The sequence below is a fragment of the Phocoena sinus genome, chromosome 15, assembly GCF_008692025.1.
Source record: "Phocoena sinus isolate mPhoSin1 chromosome 15, mPhoSin1.pri, whole genome shotgun sequence".
NCBI lineage: Eukaryota > Metazoa > Chordata > Mammalia > Artiodactyla > Phocoenidae > Phocoena > Phocoena sinus.
Window position 1 is genome coordinate 28,726,018 of NC_045777.1, and position 19,912 is coordinate 28,745,929.

The following is a 19,912-nucleotide window of genomic DNA, read 5'->3' on the forward strand; positions in this document are numbered from 1 at the left end:
CCCCCTGTCGCTCAGTCCTTGCTCAGCACAGGCTGCTCAGAGCCAATGGGAAAGTAGCTCAGAGCAGTCAGAGACGCAGACCCCTGGGCCCTTCAACTCGAACTCCCTGGGCCCAACACAATAGGCTTCTCTTCGTGACCGAGTGTGTGGAGGAGGCAGGCAGCCGCGCTGGGAGGGGGTGGTTTCTGGGTGTAGTGCTGTTTGTCACTTGAAATCCGGCCACTTCAGTCTTTGATGCATTTCCAGGAGAGTGTCACAGAAAAAGAGAGAGAGACGTGGGGAAGGACAGAGCGAGGAAGAGTTAGAGACACAGAGAGAGACTCAGAGAGAGAGACAGACAGACAGATATAGAGACAGAGATAGAGATAAACAGACAGACAACTAGACATAGAGACAGATGGAGACAGAACGAGATGAGAGAGTCAGAGAGAGACAGACAGACAGAGAGACAGATGGACACAGACAGAGGGAGAGAGAGTCAAAGAAACAGAGAGCAAAACAGAAACGTTCAGAGAGAATCAGTAACAGAGAGACTGTGTCAGATGACAGGGAGGGTTACAGACAAAGCAGGGGAGAAAGAGTCAGACAAACACAGAGACACAAGGAGAGTGTCAGCTCTCAGAGATGAGGAAGCCCAAAGAGACAGGTAGAAACAGAGAGATAGAGGAAGAGGGATAAGGAAGCCAGGACACAAGACAAACTCAGAAGCCACACGACAAACAGATGCAGAGACAGAGGCTGCGAGAGTCCTGTGAGAAGAAAGACAAGAGGCAGAGGAAGCCAGCAGGGGCGTGCGTGGCCCTGTGTTGTGTGCTGTGGCAGCTGCGTGCATGGCTGGTGCATGCGTGTGCTGGAATGTTTTTGTGTGTACATTTGCCTGCAACCGACAGTCGACTCCGGTACATGCCTGAGCTGGTGCCAGGCACAACCAGCCCTGGCAAAAGCACAGCCCTTCCCCAGCAGCCAGGAGCTGCGGTTTACTTTTCTCTGGCGGCAACACAGAATGAATATCATGAAATCCTCCTCAAAATCTGGGCCACGATGTGCGTTTGCACGCACTCCAGGCGGGGAGGCAAACCCCCCTCGTGTGCACCTTGGCCCCATGCCGCAGCAGCTTGAAGGCTGCACTCTTCATGGCTACAAATACCTTCCAGAACATAGGGGGGTCTCTGAGTTTGGAAGAGAACATGCTTCTCCCCTCAATCAACAGCAGATAAGCAGTTTATGGTGGGCGGCATGGCTGTTTCACAAGTCAGGCAGGGGCTGCCCATTTCGTGGGTACCTATGCTGCATCGGGCAGTTAGCCAACCTTGCTGGGTTTAATCTCCATGACCTGGCCAGGTAGTGAATATTATTCACATTTTGCGGATGAGGAAAAAGAGGCTAGAGGGCTGAGAAACTTGCTTAAAGACACACAGCAAGTAAGTCACCAAGCGAGGATCCAAACCCAGGTTCATCTGACCCTGCTCACTCCCTCACCCTTCCTTGTCTGGGAATGTTCCTCCACCTGGCCAGTATACCAGAGGCTACACTATTTAGGATGTGGATTTGATTCCCAGCTCTCACTCACCAGGGGAGAGACCATAGACAAGTTTCCAGCCTCAGCTCCAGTTTGCTTATCTGTAAAGTGGAGATAACAGTATCTAGATCTTGTGAGGCTGAAACAAGAGGACGTGTGACACAGCACGTGATGAGTGTTCCATGACCGTTGGTCTTGATGATCAGTAACGTCATTCCCGCTCTGATGCGCCACGCTTCTCCGGGGCATCGTCCTCTCTCTACACCTGGTTCATTACAAGCTGGAAGATGCAAGAGGCCGTTCACTGGGCACCTACTATGTTTCAGACACTTCTGCACGGTTCACTGTATACTCACAAGTGGTGTGCATACCACACTGCATCCTCAAACCGATCGGGCAGCTGAAGTTCAGGGAGGCCCCAGACACACAGAGAGGGAGAAGGAGTTGACCGCAGCCCCTCGGGCCCCAAAGCTCGGCTCCCACACATCCCCCTCCAGCTCTGAGATGAGGTCTCCCTCCTCTCTTCCAGAGAGGACTCTTTGGGATCTGATCTTGTCTCCCTTTCCTTCCTTGTCCCATTTCCCAGGCAGCATGTAGGGTCTGACAGGCAGAGGCAAAGACCCCAAGTACCTGGCCGTGGCTGTGGCCATGCCGTGGCCCCAGTTCAGGGAGTGCCTGGCCGTACCTCAGGCCACCTCCCTTCCTGGTGACCCAGAGGGCTTGGCTAGAGAGTGTTCACTGCCACCTGGGGATCTGGGAACTGGGGTAGCTTCTTAACCCCCAAAGCCAAATCCTTACCCCAGCGGCTCTCTGTCCTCCTTACTGTTCACCTCCTCTTCCCCTCTACCTCTATAAGCTCTTGGTAATAACCTCAAATAGAGAAAGGCCCTAAGATATGGGGTACCCATTCCAGCAGGCACTGGAAGAATAGAGGCGTAGGGCCTCTCTTGACTATTATTCATCATAAAGAGAAGTAAAAACAGCAAGTGTAGAGATGCTGCAGAAAATCCTGCTTTAAGTCATTAATGTTTCATATCCTTCACCCCCGAATCTATTGTCAGCCATAAGAGCAAATGGCTCATTCACTTGCTTTTCCTTTCCTTCTGCAATGTCCTTTACACACACGCAGGACAAGGCCAGGAACAGCCTTCTCCCCTACTCCTAGAGGAGTTCATCCTGAAGCTCACCTCCTCCAGGCTTGGCGATGCTCTGTCACGTCGCAGACCCCACAGCAGCAGCACGTGGGATAGGAAACCACAGAACTGGAACAAGCTCACTTGGGCTCGAATCCCAATGCCCCCGCCGACTACCTGGTAGTGACTGGTGGATTCCTGGCCTCCCTGAGACCCCGAGTCATCTGGAGACAGGGGGACGGCACCCGCCTCATGCAGGGTCAGGACTAACCTGAGCTCTGCCGTGTCCTCAGGGCACACGTCTCTGATTGAGATCTTGATGCGAACCAAAAGCAAAGGCTGAAGGGAAGGAGGTATTTGAAACCACCAGCCCTCAAACCATTCTGTTGGGGAGGAATAAAGAAGAACTTGGCAGAAGATAGACAAGTGAAAAAATAAAGCCGGCTTTTCTTAAGGCCCCCCTACATGCCAGGCCCTGTTGTCAACCATTCACGGTTATTAACACACTTGATTTTCCCAACAGCCCTGCAATTAGATGCGGTTCCCACCCCGCTTTACAGATAAGGGACAGAGGCTGCGTGAAGGTACGAAGTGGTGCAGCTAGAAAACGGCAGAGCCCATGGACTCCAGGCTGTGCCCCAACCTGAGCTGTATTGCTTCCCAGCTTCTCCCCACCCTGGTTCCGTCTCATTCACAAAGATCTGTGTATTTCCTTTATCCACCTGTTGCACTGGAAGGTGGGGACAGCTGATGTGGTTCACTCGGGAGGATTCCAGTGGAATTTAGGAAGTTAGTCCCTACCCTCTGCTCAGCTTCCAGTCTTCACGCCACAGTGTGCCCTGTGCAGCTCTCAGAGGACCTGCACCAGCTGCTGGCTATGGGAGCCACGTCTGTGTGTGGCCCCCACGGGACAGAGGAAGTCAGAAGCTGTGCTTAAGATGTAGCAATGCTCAGTCTCCCTCTCTCTCTCTCATACTCAGTCCAGGTTGGGGGGCAGATGTAGTAACAGGCCATTCCTAGAGTTATGATGAGTACAGGACTGGAAGGAGACTGGGATCACTGTGGGAACACAGAAGAAGGGCTCCCAACTCAGCCCACTGGGGGCCTGGGGAGGAGCAGAGTCAGGGAGGTGAGAGCCAGGTGAACTGATGCAGGAGTAGCAATTGTCCAGGCAAAAGGAGGGAAGGACATTCTGGGCAGAGAGAACAGCTCAGGCAAAGGCCTGGCAGCAAGGAGAGTTGAGGAGAAGTCATCGTTGACCGCCCTTTTTCTCTGGCCCCACATCCAAGTCAGCACACATCTTCACTGTTTGTGGCTCCGTCGCCCGGGACTGGTCCCCATCACTTCTCTCCTGGATGACTACCCCAGCCCTGTGGCCTCAGCAGCCAGAGAGATTCTTTCAAAAGTGCTAACTCAGATTATACTACACCCCTGTTTAAAACACTCCAGTGGTTTTCATCCCACTTGGAATAAGATCCACAGCCCTCACCTGCAGGTCCTGTTCTCTGCCCACCTCTGCTTCCTGCCCACTAACTGCTCTGCAGCCACCCTGGCTCCCTGCTGCTCCTCAGACGCACCGAACACGTTCCTACTGCAGAGACTTTGCACGTGCTGTGCCTTCCTTCTGGAACACCCCTTGCCTTCCTGTTCAGTCCATCACTTCATTTAGGTTTTGGCTTAGATGTCACTTCCTCAAGCAGACCCCCTGCCCACCCTTTGCCCCAGCAGTCCTGATCCCTCGTCAAGCTCTATTTATCTTCACAGCATTTGTCCCTGGCTGATACGATACATCAGTTTGTCTGATCATCACCTGTACGCCCTGGCGGAGTGTGAACTATGAGGGCAGGCGCATTGCGATGGGGGACGTAAAACGGTACAGCTGCTGTGGAGAAAATGTTGGGTGTTTCCGCAAAATGTTAAATATAGAACCACCATGTGGCCCAAGAATTCTGCACCTAGGTGTACACCCAAAAGAATGGAAAATAGGGACTCGAGCAGATGTTTGTCCAACGATGTTCTTAGCAGCATTATTCACAATAGCCAAAAGAGTAAAACCAGCGTCTGTCAACAGATAAATGGATACACAAAATGTACTCTACATACAATGGACTATTATTCAGCCGTAAAAAGGAATAAAGTTCTGACACTTGCTACAGCATGGATGAACCTCGAAACGTTATGTCAAATTCATAGTGACAGAAAGTAGAAAATAAGTGACTACGGGCTGGGAGGAAGTAGAAATGGTGAGTTACTGCTTAAATGGCGCGGAGTTTTTGTTTGGGATGATGGAAAAGTTCTGGAAATGGAGACCGATGATGGCTGCACAGCACTATGAATGTACTTAACGATACTAAATTTTACACTTAAAAATGGTGAAGATGGAGGGGGCAGGAAAGGCCTTGGGGAAGCAGGTGCCTGTTTTCCTGGTGGAGGAAAGCTCTCCAGTAGCAATGAGAAGGCAGAGGGAAAGCTGTGTTTCCTTTTCTCAGCCAAGAGTGCAGACAGATACCAACAGCTGAGCTGATGAACTGCAATTGGAGAGAACTTCCCTTTCCTAATGGGCCAAACCTCCCGTTCTCTCCTGTTTCGCCTCGGCTGGCAGCAGAACTTCATCACTGTGGCTAATAGCTGTCGCACGTCTGCTTGACGCCCCTCACCCTGCTGAGTCACCTCCATGTGTTACGTCATCTCATCCTTATAGCAAACCCCCATGGTGGGTGTGTTATTGCCTTCTTCCGTCAGAGGAAGACACTACACTCAGAGATGCAGTGACTCAGCTAAGGCACACAGCCCTCAAATGGAAAAGAACCCAAGCTCAAGTTAATCTGATGCCAAAGCCCACGCTGTGAACTCCTACCTCACTGATGCCCAAGAGCAACACATGCATAAATGCCATTACTCACTGTGCCAGGCATGATGCCAGGAACAGGTACAAATGGTCTTTACTAAGCTCTCAGCAGCCCTCTGAGGGAAGCGCTGTAAGTTCCACTTTGCAGGTGAAGAAACTGAGGCCCAGTGAGGTGAAGTGAGCTCCCACGTAGCACAGCACATTAAGGGTGAAGCCAGGACTTGCACCGAGGTCTGTCTCACTCCAAAGTGTGAGCCCCTCTCTGCTGTGTCACATCTCCCATGATGCTCCTCTGTCACTTCCAGCCACCTGGGAACAGGTCCTGAACCAGAATCCAACCAGCATTTGGCAAGAATGGACACCTGTTTACTGTGTTCTGAATCCTGAACTACAGGCCTCACGTTCACGACCACACACGGGGCCCCCTCTTGACCTCAGCCACAGTGCAACAAGAGGTCAGTGATGGGAAATGTTTCTGCCCACGTGAAAAAGGGAAAAGCCTTAAATCTCAAATCACTGAAACCTTATCACAGCCACCGTGTATCAGGTGCCTGCTGGGTGCTAGGTATTGTACTTTCCCTAAAACACCTCACAACAGCCCTATGACGTAGGTGTCATTAACTCCACTTTGCAAATGGGGAACTGAGCTCAGGGCAGTGCAGTCACTTGCCTGAGGTCGCACAGCCAGTAAGTGGTAGAGCCAGGACTGTCTGCCTCAAAAGCCAGAGCTGTTTTCCCTCATCAAGCTGCCTCCGCAAAACCATCAGTTCTGAAATTCCTCCAGAGAAGCCTGGGCACCAGCAGGAGGAGAGGTCCACCAGGGGATCCCAGATATTAGACCTGAAATGAGACCCTTGATCTGAGAGCTGCCCCTCATCACCCACAAGCTCCACCAGACACATGGTTCCTAATAACAGCTCTTAAGAGGGGAGTTTCTTTTCGCCAAAAGGGAAGGTTAAATTGCTTTTCTTCTCAATCTATGAATCTCACAGTTTCTCCTAAATCCCCTTGAACTGACAGGTTGCTACCTTTTCTGCATTCATTCCACAAAAAACGCTCCCAGAGTAGCTGCCAGAGGCCAGTTTCTCTGTTCAACACTGAGATGCATGGCTGAGAAGACCCAGTCCCTGCCTCTGGGGGCCGCAGTCTGGAGGGGATGACAGAAAGTAAACAGGTCATTTCAGCAGCACGTAGGAAAGTCTGAGATAAGGGTGACTGTGGAATCACAGAGGACAGGTTCCCAAGTCAGCCTGGTGGATCAGGGAAATCATCCTGGAGCTGGAGACCGAGGCTGGGTTTGGGAGACTGGGTAGGAGTGTGCCGTGGTGATGGGTCAGGTTCACTGCAGAAGCAGGAGACATCCCTGACTTTTATAAGCAAAAAGAGATTCAACATAGGGAACTGGGAAACTTTAATAGGTGTTGGCTGGGGGAGAGGTGGGTATGGAACTGCTGGAGGAGTAGACTGGGCCTCCGGGAGCGCTTCCAGAGCACTGCAGGGCCTCCAGCCACACAGCCAGAAAGCAGACCAACAGGACGCAACCCCTGCCTGTCGTGCGTTCACGAACCCACCACCACCTCATGACCCAGGGGTCTGGAAGCTGGGGCCAGCCTCTCAGCACTCCCGGAGGTAGGCACTGGGCCCTGAGATGCTGTTGCAGGACCCCCACACCCCCATGACTACTCTGGCTGGACGAAGCCGCCAAAGCAGCGGCAAGACGGCCTCCATTTCATTCCATTACGTCGGTCGCACACAAGTCTAGCTATTGGCAGAACGTTAATTTGCACCCAGAACCCTAGCTGCACAGGAGTCTAGGGAAAATAGTTTTCACCTCTGCAGTCCAAGAAGGTACACGATAAAGAAGCAGAAGGAGGTGGGATTGGGAGCTGAGGACCAAGCAGGCGCGCCTGCCGCATAGAGGAAGGAAAGAAGAAAAGTGCCACAGGCTGGATGGACACACATCTCTTCCGCCCCCTGCCCCCACTTCCCCCGCCCCACACCCCCTGCCTTGAGCCTTTTTGCAGGTCAACACTCCCCAGGTGGCGTGCAAGCCGCCCACAAAACAGCTGCCCCGTGGCCCACACTGTCGGAGCGTGTAGAACCCACCAGACTAATGAATCCAAACTGTGATTTTAGTGATGGGGATACTGAGGTCCAGAGAGGAGGAGCTACTGTCTTAAGGCTGCTCAACCACGGAAGGGCCAGCTGGGCCTAGAACTCAGCTGTTGCCACCATATCGCTCTGCTTCACATTCTGGGGCTCACCCTGCCAGGGCTGGGGCTTGGCTGGAGCTGAGGCAGGTGGGAAAAGCTCAGCCTCTGGAGTCAGACCGGAGCTCTCTTCCTGGCTCTGCTCCTCCCAGCTGCATGGCCCCAGGCAAGTTACTTGAGCCCAGCTGCCTCTTCTATGAGCCGGGGCATAGTGGTAGCACAGAGTTGTGACGAGAACCCAGCTAATAATGTAAGAGGACATAGAGTAAGTACTCTCTAATGGAGCTAGTATGACTAGTTCTACAATACTATTGTTCATTTATAAACTGCTATTATTATTATTAATAGTAGATAATCTTCCCCAGTTCAACAGGAGAACATTTTAAAGGTTTTAAGTGGTTTAACCTTCATTTCTTTTTCTTCTCCTACATCACAGCAGCATCAAAATACCTGCCCTGTAACTGCTTGCATCATCCTAGCCCACCGACACTTATCATTTTCCAACTACACATCGAGATTCCTCCCCTCATAAAGGTCCTCAGAAATATACACCCAGAGACCCACAAGTATCCTCAGGCCCACACGCATAGAGTCACACCAAACACACACTGAAGTACACACACACAGATAGGAATGGACAGATAGTTAGACACACAAACTAACATAGTCACGTACACAGACTGTTTTCACCAGCCAGCACTTCCAGACACACTCTCTCTCTCTCTCTCTCTCTCTCTCTCTCTCTCATACACACACAGACACACACATAGAGTAACCACAGCAGCACACATGCAAATAAACCCTCTGATGCACACCTCACTTCCCCAGTTCTGTGGCACATCCAGGAATATTGAAATTTGCAGGAAGGGCAGCTGGGAGGCCCTGTTTCTGACTTCCCTTTGAATAACTGGTCAGCAACAGCTCAGGGCTCCCCACAGCCCTTGTAAAAGGGCCTTTATCAGTCTAATTCCTAGTCTTCAGCCTGGGATCCAGCTCAGATAAAATAATTAATTTTGCATTATAGCCTCTCTCTCTCTGAGTCATCCTTACAAGTCCCTGGAGTAATGGCATTTAAGAACGGAGCTTTCGGGCTTCCCTGATGGCGCAGTGGTTAAGAATCCACCTGCCAGTGCAGGGGACACAGGTTTGAGCCCTGGTGTGGGAAGATCCCACATGTCACGGAGCAACTAAGCCCTTGCGCCACAACTACTGAAGCCTGCACGCCTAGAGCCCGTGCTCTGCAACAAGAGAAGCCACCGCAGTGAGAAGCTCTCGCACCGCAAGGAAGAATAGCCCTCACTCTCCGCAACTGGAGAAAGCCCGCGCGCAGCAACGAAGACCCAGTGCGGCCCAAAATAAATAAAAAGTAAATAAATTTATATATTAAAATAAAAAAAACAAGAGTTTTCTGAACACCCCAAATCCGTACAGAAAAGTTCAGCTCCCTTGGTGAAGCATTTACGTGCCAGGGAGGGTGCATGGAGAAATGCAGTTTCCACGTTTGAGAAAAGTAAGTGGGAGGGGATATCAGACAGCAGTGCAGTGCAGATCATCATTTAAGTAAAATCCCCGCAGGGCTCCTTGGCAGTGTTAAATCACTCTGTGCCTCTATGGAGGTGTCTCAAAACAGCTTCTCTCCTTTCTTCTGCTTTACCATTGAGAAAAACAGTGTGGAGTAGTGGAAACATGCTGGGGTTTGATCCCGGGCTCGAGTCTGATCACCATTTCTGGACTATGTAGCGTACCTCTCTGAGTAACAGCTACTTTGTCAACAAAGTACAGTGATTAAGAGCAAGGGCTCCAGAGTCAGACTGCCTGGCTCGGCCCCTGACTAGCTGTGTGATCTTTGGCAAGTTACTTAATCTCTCCGGGCTTTAATTTTCTTACCTTTGAAATAGGAATAATAATGACATTTACCTCACAGGGTTTTTGCAACTGTAAATTAATACATGTAAAATGCTTACGACAGTGCCTATTACAGACTCAGTGTTCAATAAGTGCTTTGCTAGTATTCTTATCACTGCTACCTTCCAACATTGTTGAGAGTATTAAGAGAGATTAAAAATAAGACTGTACCGTGGAAGAAGCAGAGTTATCAGGCGCTACCATTATCAAAGTTAGCTCTGCGGGGGACTGGTCATTTTGTAAAAAGCCAAACATGAACTTTATGTTTGAGATCCAAGAAAAAATTGTACTGCAAGTGGCTCTGGGGTCAGACAGATTTGGGGCTGAGTCCTATTTTAGCCCTTAAGCACTCTGTGACCCTGTGTAAGTTGCTTAAACTTTCCAAGCTTTAGTTTCTCATTTGTCAGTTGAATAGACATTATTCTGCCAAAATCTCAAAGATGCTGGTGACTGTGCAGCAACAAGGCCAGGGTATAAAATTCCTTGCAACCTAGGACCAGTGAGGGAGGGACTCTTCTCGTCTGGCAGGATTTTGCTGGGGACTTGGTAGTCTTCTTATGGGGATGATAAGGAAATTCCAACTACTTCATATTCTTAGCAAAGATGCCTGGAATGTGCATTCCTTTCCCTGTGCCGTCTGGCAGAAAGTAGCCCACACTGCTTCACTCCTGTTACTGAACCTCAGTGGTGGGCGTGCTTTTCTAAAGTACCTATTTCTAAGGTGCAGCCTACTCTAGACCAGTGTTGTTCCTGTCTCTCAAGTGGCCCTATTGGAGAGCAGATAGAAATCAGAGGCAAGTGGCTTTGCCTGAGCTTCTGCTATCTGGAGCTTCTTACTTGCCTTTAAACATTCTGGTTCCATCAATTGACTCCTTCCCTCTTCTCCTCAGCTCCTAGAGCAAAGACTAGTATTAAACAATGATCTTTGGGGAGATCAGCTCGGTGCTTTCTGACCACCTAGAGAGGTGGGATAGGGAGGGTGGGAGGGAGGGAGACGCAAGAGGGAAGAGATATGGGGACATATGTATATGTCTAACTGATTTACTTTGTTATAAAGCAGAAACTAACACACTGTTGTAAAGCAATTATACTCCAATAAAGATGTTTAAAAAAATAATTCCCAAGCAGTAACGATAAAATACAAGGAATCGCATTATTGAAGCAAAACCAAAGCTGTGATATTAGAAGTCCTTGTTATTTTAAGAAGAACAAAATGTCATGTTTTTCCTTATCAAAATTTTTTTCTTACATAACTAACTCTGTGATAAACTCAGTCTGGACGTTCTGTGAAAAAAAACAAAACATAAAAACAATGGTCTTTGGGTACATAGTAGGTACCCAGAAAATGTTGGCTGAATAAATAGTACATCACTAACTCCCACTAGCCTCCATTAATTAGATCTTTAGACATGGTGAGATCTATAAATCAGGAGCTCTAATTATCCTTGTGTCCCTGGTGGCATCCAGACTATTGTGGTTTATCCATGGCAGGTGCAGCAGTCACTGTCATTTTGTAAGTGTTTCTTCTATTCTGAGCATCCTGTTTTGTCCTCCTCAAGACACAGATCTGGTCCCCGTGTATTTACCCATCCTTTTCTAATGTCCTCTTTGATAAATCTGCTCCATCTGCATTGGCCTCTTTGCTGTTCCTTGGACATGCTATATTCTTCCCACATCTTTTTGGTCTTCTTGTGCCCTCTGCCTGGAACACTGCCTTTCCCCAATATTTATATGTCTCATTATTTCAGTTAGTTCACATTTATGTTCAAATGTCACTCCTTAAAGAGGTCTCTCATAATCATCTTATCTAAGAGAGCATTTCCTATTATTATCTATCATTTTCCTGGAATTATACTACACACTCATTTGTACATTTGTTTATTTTATGTCTCCCCCACTGGAATGTAAGTTCTGGGAAGTCAGTTACCTTGTCTTTCTTGTACTTGACTGTATCTGGAGTTCCTATAATGGTGCCAGACCATGGTAGGCACTCAATAAATATTTATAGAATGAATGAATGAACAAACATATTATCACATGAAATACTGGTCAAAATGAACTCTTGGAACTCACCCAACTCCAGACTGTGAATCTCAGGCCCTACCTCTCTGGTTTCCCCGTAGCCAGTTCTGACTCAGATCTGCCCACATTCTCGGGTGATAGACATGGATGAAATCAGCTGGGGAAGGCATCTACGACTGATGCTTTTTCCTAGCCCAGGAATAAGCTGGAAAAGGGGCCCACCAATTTTCAACAACACTTTAAAATAGGACTTTATAGGGCTATGGGCTCCCAGTACCTCCCAGCATTGTAGAGATTATCACCCTGTGTGGTTATTAACCTATACCTGCAGTGTTTCCAGCTAGCAAGAAATGCAAGTGGGGACAGCTGGAAAAAGAAACATCAGCTTTGAATTCCAAGATATGGCAAAATGAAGATGTCACTATTAGCCAGTGAAAAGTTGGCTCGTTCTTCCCCTCTCTACTCACTTCCCCTGGGCTCCATTTTCTGCCTCAGCACCTGCGCTGCCTCATATTGAGAAGCAGGAATTTGCTTTTCAGTACCACGGACAGCAATCTGCTGGCAGCCGGGAGGCAGAGTGAGCCAGAATTTGGGGCACACATGGAGCCAAACAAATATTGACTGAGCACATCCTGGGGCCAGGCACACTGGAGAATACAAAGATTTATGTGGTCTTGACCTTTAAATAACTTAATCTCTTCAAGTCATCAACATTCCTAGACTGACACAGCTGGGGCAAGGCCCCAAGTCTTCTGATACTTGAAAAGTGGGAAGAACCAAAGGGAAAATGTTTTCTTTTCCAACAATTGAATTTCACATATGTGCGTTCACATATGTCATCTAATTTTCTCACTAGACTACCACCCTCAAAGAGAACAGTTACTGCAATGTCCTATGCACTGTTACATTCCAAGTGCCCAGCAAGGTATATGGCAGATACTCAGTAGTTTTTGAATGGATGTGTGAAGGAATTCTTATAAAATCCCATTTTACTCTTTGTCTTTTTACCCTTATTTTACAGATGAGAAATCTAAGGCTGGGAAAACTACCTTCTCATGACAGCTATTAAGTGGCAGAGCTTGGATTAGAAACCAGGGCTTCCAGATTTCACACTAAACTGCCAATCAGAGGCACTTACTATGTGCTGGGCATTCTTGGGTCCTACAAAAAATTTCTAGCCACAGAGAGACTAGTTCTTACCTTAACATAGACTTTGAGTAAATCCCAACCTTGAGTAAATCCCGTTTTTCTTTCTGGCATTAGTTTCCCCATATGTAAAATGAGGGAAGGAGGTTGGTGTGGACTAAGGGCTCCCCTCTCCCTGCACCCCCCCACCCCCAAACGGGATCAGGCATCTGCAGTAGTTGAGAAAGGATACCAGCAGGGGGCGTTATGAAATGAATTTGAAACGTCCTCCCCGTGCCTCAGCAGGGCGTCAAACGAGAAGTACCGTATTAATATCCCAACAGACTTCTGGCTCCTTTTTCATCTTCCTGCTATAACCAGAACTTGTGCGCAAGCCGTGCAGGCTCTATTCTTTTTAGAGTGCAACAAATGAACTTCAACCCCTCTTGAGAAGTGAGTAAAGAGGCAGCCCCAGGACACAGAGACAGTGGAATGAGGCTGCAGTGACTTATCACCCAGGAACCCACTAGCTGAGTAACTTTGGACAAAGCCCCAAGCAAAGATAACTGTTTAAATGGCTGCGGCAGCGGAAAAATCAGTTTGGTTGATTGATGTCCTGGGTTTCTAGTTAGTGGGTGGCTTCCAGCCACGGCTCTGCCTCAGCTCCCAGAATTACTCCAATAAGTGATTTTCTCATCCCTAACTCTTCCCAGAAGGCAGGGGAGGGGGATGAATCAGCTCTCTCCAAGCCTGATTGGGATTTAATGGGGGTCAGTGGGTATTTGTGCACTGGGTGGTGTGGGGAGAGGAGGAGCAGATCTGTCAGGCTTGGCAGATGTATCTGGCTCCTGCCTGGGGGTGTGGAGGAGAAAATAAAATAAGGAAAGAACTGATTGCAGAGTGAATATTTTTCAATTATTTGAAAAGAATGTGAATCAGATGTTTCATAAAGGCTGTTTTTCTAACCACATCTTAGTCACTGAACTCTAGATTTGTCACGGATGGCCTCCAGATTGAAGAACAGTAATGGGAGGCTTGGGAGGTTTTGTCAAGGGGTCTAACTCAGTAGGAGGTATCTAGGATAATTGGAAGACAACAAGCTATGCGATTAGCCAGACCTGGGTTCAGATACTGGCTCTGCCATTGGCTGCCTATGGGACCTGGATCAAGTTGTTTAATCTTTCTGAAACTCAGTTACCTCATCTGTAAAATGGGATAATAATAACAATACTTACTTTTCCAGCTATCTGCTCCTGTATAAAGAAAAAAAACATGTTAACACTTTGTGGCATAATAAAACAACCATTTTATTATACTCACAGATTCTTAGGAGGTCTGGAATTCAGACAGGACATAGCACATAAGACCTGTTCCTGCTGCATGAAATCTGGGGTCTCAAATGGGAACACCTAAATGGCTGGAGGTTGGAATAACCTGGAAGTTATTATTCACTCATGTGGTTCTGGGCTGAGGTGACTCAAAGGCTGGGCTCATCTGGAACAGTGACTGGATTATTCAATGGGGTAGAGGCCTCCTAAAAACTCAAAATCTGGCTTAATCTTTTGAGTTCCCCAAATACAACCAGCTTTTCCAGGGATCACCTCAGGATGCATACATTCTCCTGTCATGTGTCTGCTCTGTGGTAAAAAGAGAACAGATTTAAGGGTTCTCATTAGACCTGTGAAGTAATGAGTTCTTTCTCAAAAGTTATATTTAAGCACAGGCTTCAGAGAGATGTTGTGCAAGAGATTTAAGTATTGGATGATGTGATCTTTAAGGACCCTTAAAGGCCTGATCACTACTTGTAATCTTGTAGCTGTTAAAAAAAAAAATCTAAGTATGGTATTGCCTCAATTTCCTCATCTTCAGAAGAGGGTATAAAGTAATGATTTCAGAGGATCCTTCCTGCTTGGTAACTACAACTGTTTTGTCAACAGCCTCCTTGTTGATAGATCCAAAGGGCCCTTTTCAGTCCTTATCTTGACTGATACCCCATAAGTATTTTACACTGCTAATTACTCTCTATTTCTTCAATCACTCACTTTCTGGACCTTCCAAGACAAAGGACTCTCCTCTGTCTCTCTGAGCACTCCTCTCATGCTCCTTCATGGGCCCCTTTTCCCTCTTTTCTTCTCTCTCTTGACACGCTCTCATTCACCACCACAGCTTCTATACCCACTAGATGCTTATGCATCAGTCAGAACTCTCATTTGAAAGATGTAGAAAGCCTGATCAAACATAATCTAGGAACTATGGGAAGTATTGGTTCACACGACTGAAAAGTCCAGAGACTGAGAACAGATTGCCCAGGGGCTTAATTTCCCCTGGACCCACTCATTCCCAACATCCCTCAGCTCTGCTTCCTCCCTTGCTGACATATTTTCAGGTAGCTATTTCTTCAGGGAAGGAAGATGGCAGCAGCATCTTCAGATCTTACTTCCTATTAGATTAACTCCAATTAGAAAGAAAGTGTGTCTCCCCAAGATGATGGGACAGAAGTATTGGATGGACCTCATTCTCATTGGCTAAATTCAGTTACAAATCTAACCCTGAACCAATCCCTGTGGCCAGGAGGAATGGAACAATAATTAGTTGAGTTTACCCAAGGCCCACTTGTAGAGTTGAAAGTGGGTTAGTGCCTCTCGCGAAGTCCAGAGTTGGGGATGGGTTGCCAGAAGTAAACAAATGTTGAGTGGCAAAAACAACAGATGCCAAGTACAGCTGAAGACTTCCAAATCTATCCTTAAGCCCAAGACCCTTCTCTTAACTTTAGACCCATGTGACAAACTGCCTTCTGACATCTCCACTTGAATGTTTCACAAGTATCCCAAACTCTACATACTCACTTCCCCTAGATCTTCTCCATTTAAATTCACCCTGGTAGTGAATGACATCACTTTATACCAAGTTACCTAATCCAGAAACTTCAGTGTCATACTTAATTCCTTCCTTTCCCTACCCCCACATTGAATCAATCACCACATCGTCTTGATTCTAGCAAACTGTTAAAAGTATGTATGTATATTGTAATCCCTAGAACAACCACTAAAAAACCTATACAAAGAGACATAGTAAAATAAAAATGGAAAAATTTTAATGGAACACTAAAAAGTATTCAAAAGATCACACACCTGGTTTCAGGACTTAATGAAGCTCAGTTTCTTGATGTCTCATCACAGAAAGAATTCAGTGAGAGACAAAGTGATAGGTAAGAAGTGGATTTATATAGAGAGAAACACACTCCACAGACAGAGTGTGGGCCATCTCAGAAGGTAAGAAAGGTACCAGCGTGTGGGGTTGTCAGTTTTTATAGAGTTGGGTAATTTCATAGACTAATGAGTGGAAGGAGTATTCCAGCTATTTCAGGAAGGGGTGGGGATTTCCAGGAATTGGGCCACCACCCACTTTTTTTTTTTTTTCTTTCTGTACACGGGCCTCTCACTGTTGGGGCCTCTCCCGTTGCAGAGCACAGGCTCCGGATGCGCAGGCTCAGTGGCCATGGCTCACGGGCCCAGCCGCTCAGCGACTTGTAGGATCTTCCCAGACCCGGGCACGAACCCATAGTTCCCTGCATTGGCAGGCGAATTCTCAACCACTGTGCCACGAGGGAAGCCCCGCGCCACCCACTTTTTGATCCTTATGGTTGGCCTTGGAACTGTCATGGCGCCTGTGGGTGTGGCATTTAGCTTGCTGATGTGTTAAAGTGAGGGGGGTGTATACTGAGGCTCAAGGTCTGGTGGAAGTCGAATTGTCCGCCATCTTGGACCCATTTGGTTCTAATCAGTTTATGTCATGTCCTTGGGCTATGCCATTCTTTCAAAGGTTGTGACCTGCCCCCTTCCCTGCTGTTTCACAGTGGTTAGGACTCTGTGCTCTCACCACCCAGGTTCAATCACAAGCCACGTGGCACGACCAAAAGAAAACAAACAAAAATAACTGCTAAATAATCCATTGGTCAAAGAGGAAGTCTCAAGGGAAATTAGAAAATTTTGAAATGAAGGAAAATGAAACTACATCTCAAAATTTATGGGATACAACTAAAACAGTGTTAAGGGGGAAACTGTACATTATTAAATGCATGTATGTGAAAAAAAAGGTGTCAAGCCAACAATCTAAGATTCCACCTTAAGAAACTAGAAAAAAAAAGAGGAGCAAAATAAACCCAAAGCAATCAGAGGGAAGGAAATAATAAAGGTAGAAATAAAAATAAAGAATAATAAAAAATAAAGATGGATAGAATAATTAAGGCCAGAAATCAATGAAATTGAAAATAAGAAAAATAGAGAAAATTGATCAAACCAAAAGATGCTTCTGTAAAAATATCAATAAAATTGATAAATCTCTAGCCAGACTAACAAAGAATAAAAGGGAGGAGACAATTAACAATATCCAGAGTGAAGCGGAGAATAGCACTACCGACCCCACAGGCATAAATGGATAATAAGAAAATACTATGAACAACTCTATACACTTAAATTCAACAACTTAGTTGAAATGGACCAATTTCTTGAAAGCCACAAACTACCAAAACTCACCCAAGAAGAAATAGATGACCTTAATACTCTTATGTCTAAGAAGTCAAACAAGTAGTTAAAAACATTCTGAACAATATGACTCCAGGCTCATAGGGTTTCAAAAACTATTAGCAAATCACATATATACATCTATATATAATATGTGTGTACACACACACAGGCACACAACCACACAGTAGATCTTCACCAAGTGAGGTTTATCTTGGGAGTACAATGCTCATTCAACATTTGAAAATCAATGTAATCCACAATACTAACATAGTAAAGAAGAAAACCACATGATCATATTAACTAATGCAGAAAAAGTACTTAAGCCACACCCAAAATCCTCTTGTGACTTTTTTAAGGCTCTCAGCAAACTAAGATTAGAAGGGAGCTTCCTTAACTTGATAAAGGGTATCTACAAAAAACGACAGCAAATGTCATAATGGTGAAAGATTAAATGCTTTCCCTGAGACTGGGAACAAGGCAAGAAGGTCCATTCTCACTATTCCTATTCAACATTGTACTGTAAGTCTTAGCCTTTGAAAAAAGGCAAGTAAAAGAAATAAAAGGCATATAATTTGGAAAGGAAGGGATAAAACTATCACTATTCACAGACAGTAGGATTATCTATATAGGAAATTCCAAAGAATATACAAAAAGAAAAAGCTTCTAGAACTAATGGGTGAGTTTGGCAAGGTCACAAAATATAAGGTCAATATGTAGATTATTATTAATCATATTTCTATATACTACCAATAAACAACTAGAAACTGAAGTTTTAAAAATAGTACTCTTTACAATAAATCCTTAAAAAGTAAAATATTTAGGCATAAGCCTAACAAAACATGTATGGGATCTGTATGCTGAAAATTCCAAAACACTGAATACCAAAATAAATGGAAAGATATACCATGTTCACTGATTAAAAGACAACATAGTTATCAATTATCCCCAAACTAACTGCAGCAGGAATTTTTCTGTAGCTAAAGACAAGATGATTCTAAAATTGATATGAGTATGCAAAAGAACTAGAATAGTAAAAACAATTTTGATGAAGAAAACAATGTTGGAGGGCTCACGTCACCCAATTTTAACATTTATTATAAAGCTACAGTAATAAAGATATAGTGGTATTAACAAAAGCACAGACACATAGATCAATAGAACAGAATAGAGAGTATAGAAGAGGGAGCCACATAAATATGGTCAATTGCTTTTCAACAGCGTTACAAAAGCAATTCAATGGGGAACAGATAGTCTTTTCAACAAATAGTGTTGGAACAATTGGACATTCACATGCAAAAATAAATAAATACGCAACTAGAGAAAGCCTGCACACAGCAATGAAAACCCAACGCAGCCAAAAATAAATAATAAATAAATAAATAAATAAATAAAAATAAATAAACCTCAACTTTTACCGCACATCTTATACAAAAATTAACTCAAAATGATCACAGAAGGATGTAAAACATAAAAACATTTAAAAGAAAACATAAGAGGGGCTTCCCTGGTGGCACAGTGGTTAAGAGTCAGCCTGCCAATGCAGGAGACACAGGTTTGAGCCCTGGTCCAGGAAGATCTCACATGCCGCGGAACAACTAGGCCCATGCACCACAACTACGGAGCCTGCGCTCTAGAGCCTATGAGCCACAACCTCTGAGCCCATGTGCCACAACTACTGAAGCCTGCATGCCTAGAGTGCATGCTCTGCAACAGGAGAAGCCACTGTGATGAGAAGCCCGTGCACTGCAATGAAGAGTAGCCCTCGATCGCCACAACTAGAGAAAGCCCGCGCACAACAACAAAGACCCAACACAGCCAAAAATAAATAAATTTATTAAAAATAAAAAGAAAAGAAAACATAAGAGAAATGTTCATCATCTTCAGTTAAGCAAAGAGTTCATTTATATGACACCGAAAGCATGATCCATTAAAAATTACTGATAAGGATTGGGGCTTCCCTGGTGGCGCAGTGGTTGAGAGTCCGCCTGCCGATGCAGGGGACACGGGTTCGTGCCCCGGTCCGGGAAGATCCCACATGCCGCGGGGCAGCTGGGTCCGTGATCCATGGCCGCTGAGCCTGCATATCCGGAGCCTGTGCTCTGCAGCAGGAGAGGCCACAACAGTGAGAGGCCTGACATACTGCAAAAAAAAAAAAAAAAAAAAAATTACTGATAAGGATAGAAAGCCCAGAGATAAACCCATGCACATATGGTCACCTTATTTTTGATAAAGGAGGCAAGAATATACAATGGAGAAAAGACATCCTCTTCAATAAGTGGTGCTGGGAAAACTGGACAGCTACATGTAAAAGAATGAAATTAGAACACTCCCTAACACCAACACCACGCACAAAAATAAACTCAAAATGGATTAAAGACCTAAATGTAAGGCCAGACACTATCAAACTCTTAGAGGAAAACATAGGCAGAACACTCTATGACATACATCACAGCAAGATCCTTTCTGACCCACCTCCAAGGGAAATGGAAATAAAAACAAAGATAAACAATTGGGACCTAATGAAACTTAAAAGCTTTTGCACAGCAAAGGAAAACATAAACAAGACGAAAAGACAACCCTCAGAATGGGAGAAAACATTTGCAAATGAAGCAACTGACAAAGGA

General features: G+C 45.9%; 1 protein-coding gene across 2 annotated transcripts in view; it reads right to left on the reverse strand.

Moving 5' to 3' along the window:
* PDYN (prodynorphin) overlaps nt 1-19,912 on the reverse strand; it is a 97,586-nt gene that overhangs the window by 15,128 nt on the left and 62,546 nt on the right. The window contains exon 1 of one of the 2 annotated variants that reach the window (XM_032605144.1): nt 1-146. This exon is cut by the window's left edge and continues 195 nt beyond it. The exons of the other annotated variant lie outside the window; for it this stretch is intronic. The gene's annotated coding sequence lies outside the window, so the exon portion shown is untranslated. Of the gene's footprint in view, nt 147-19,912 lie in introns of those variants that run through there. 2 annotated transcript variants of the gene reach the window in all.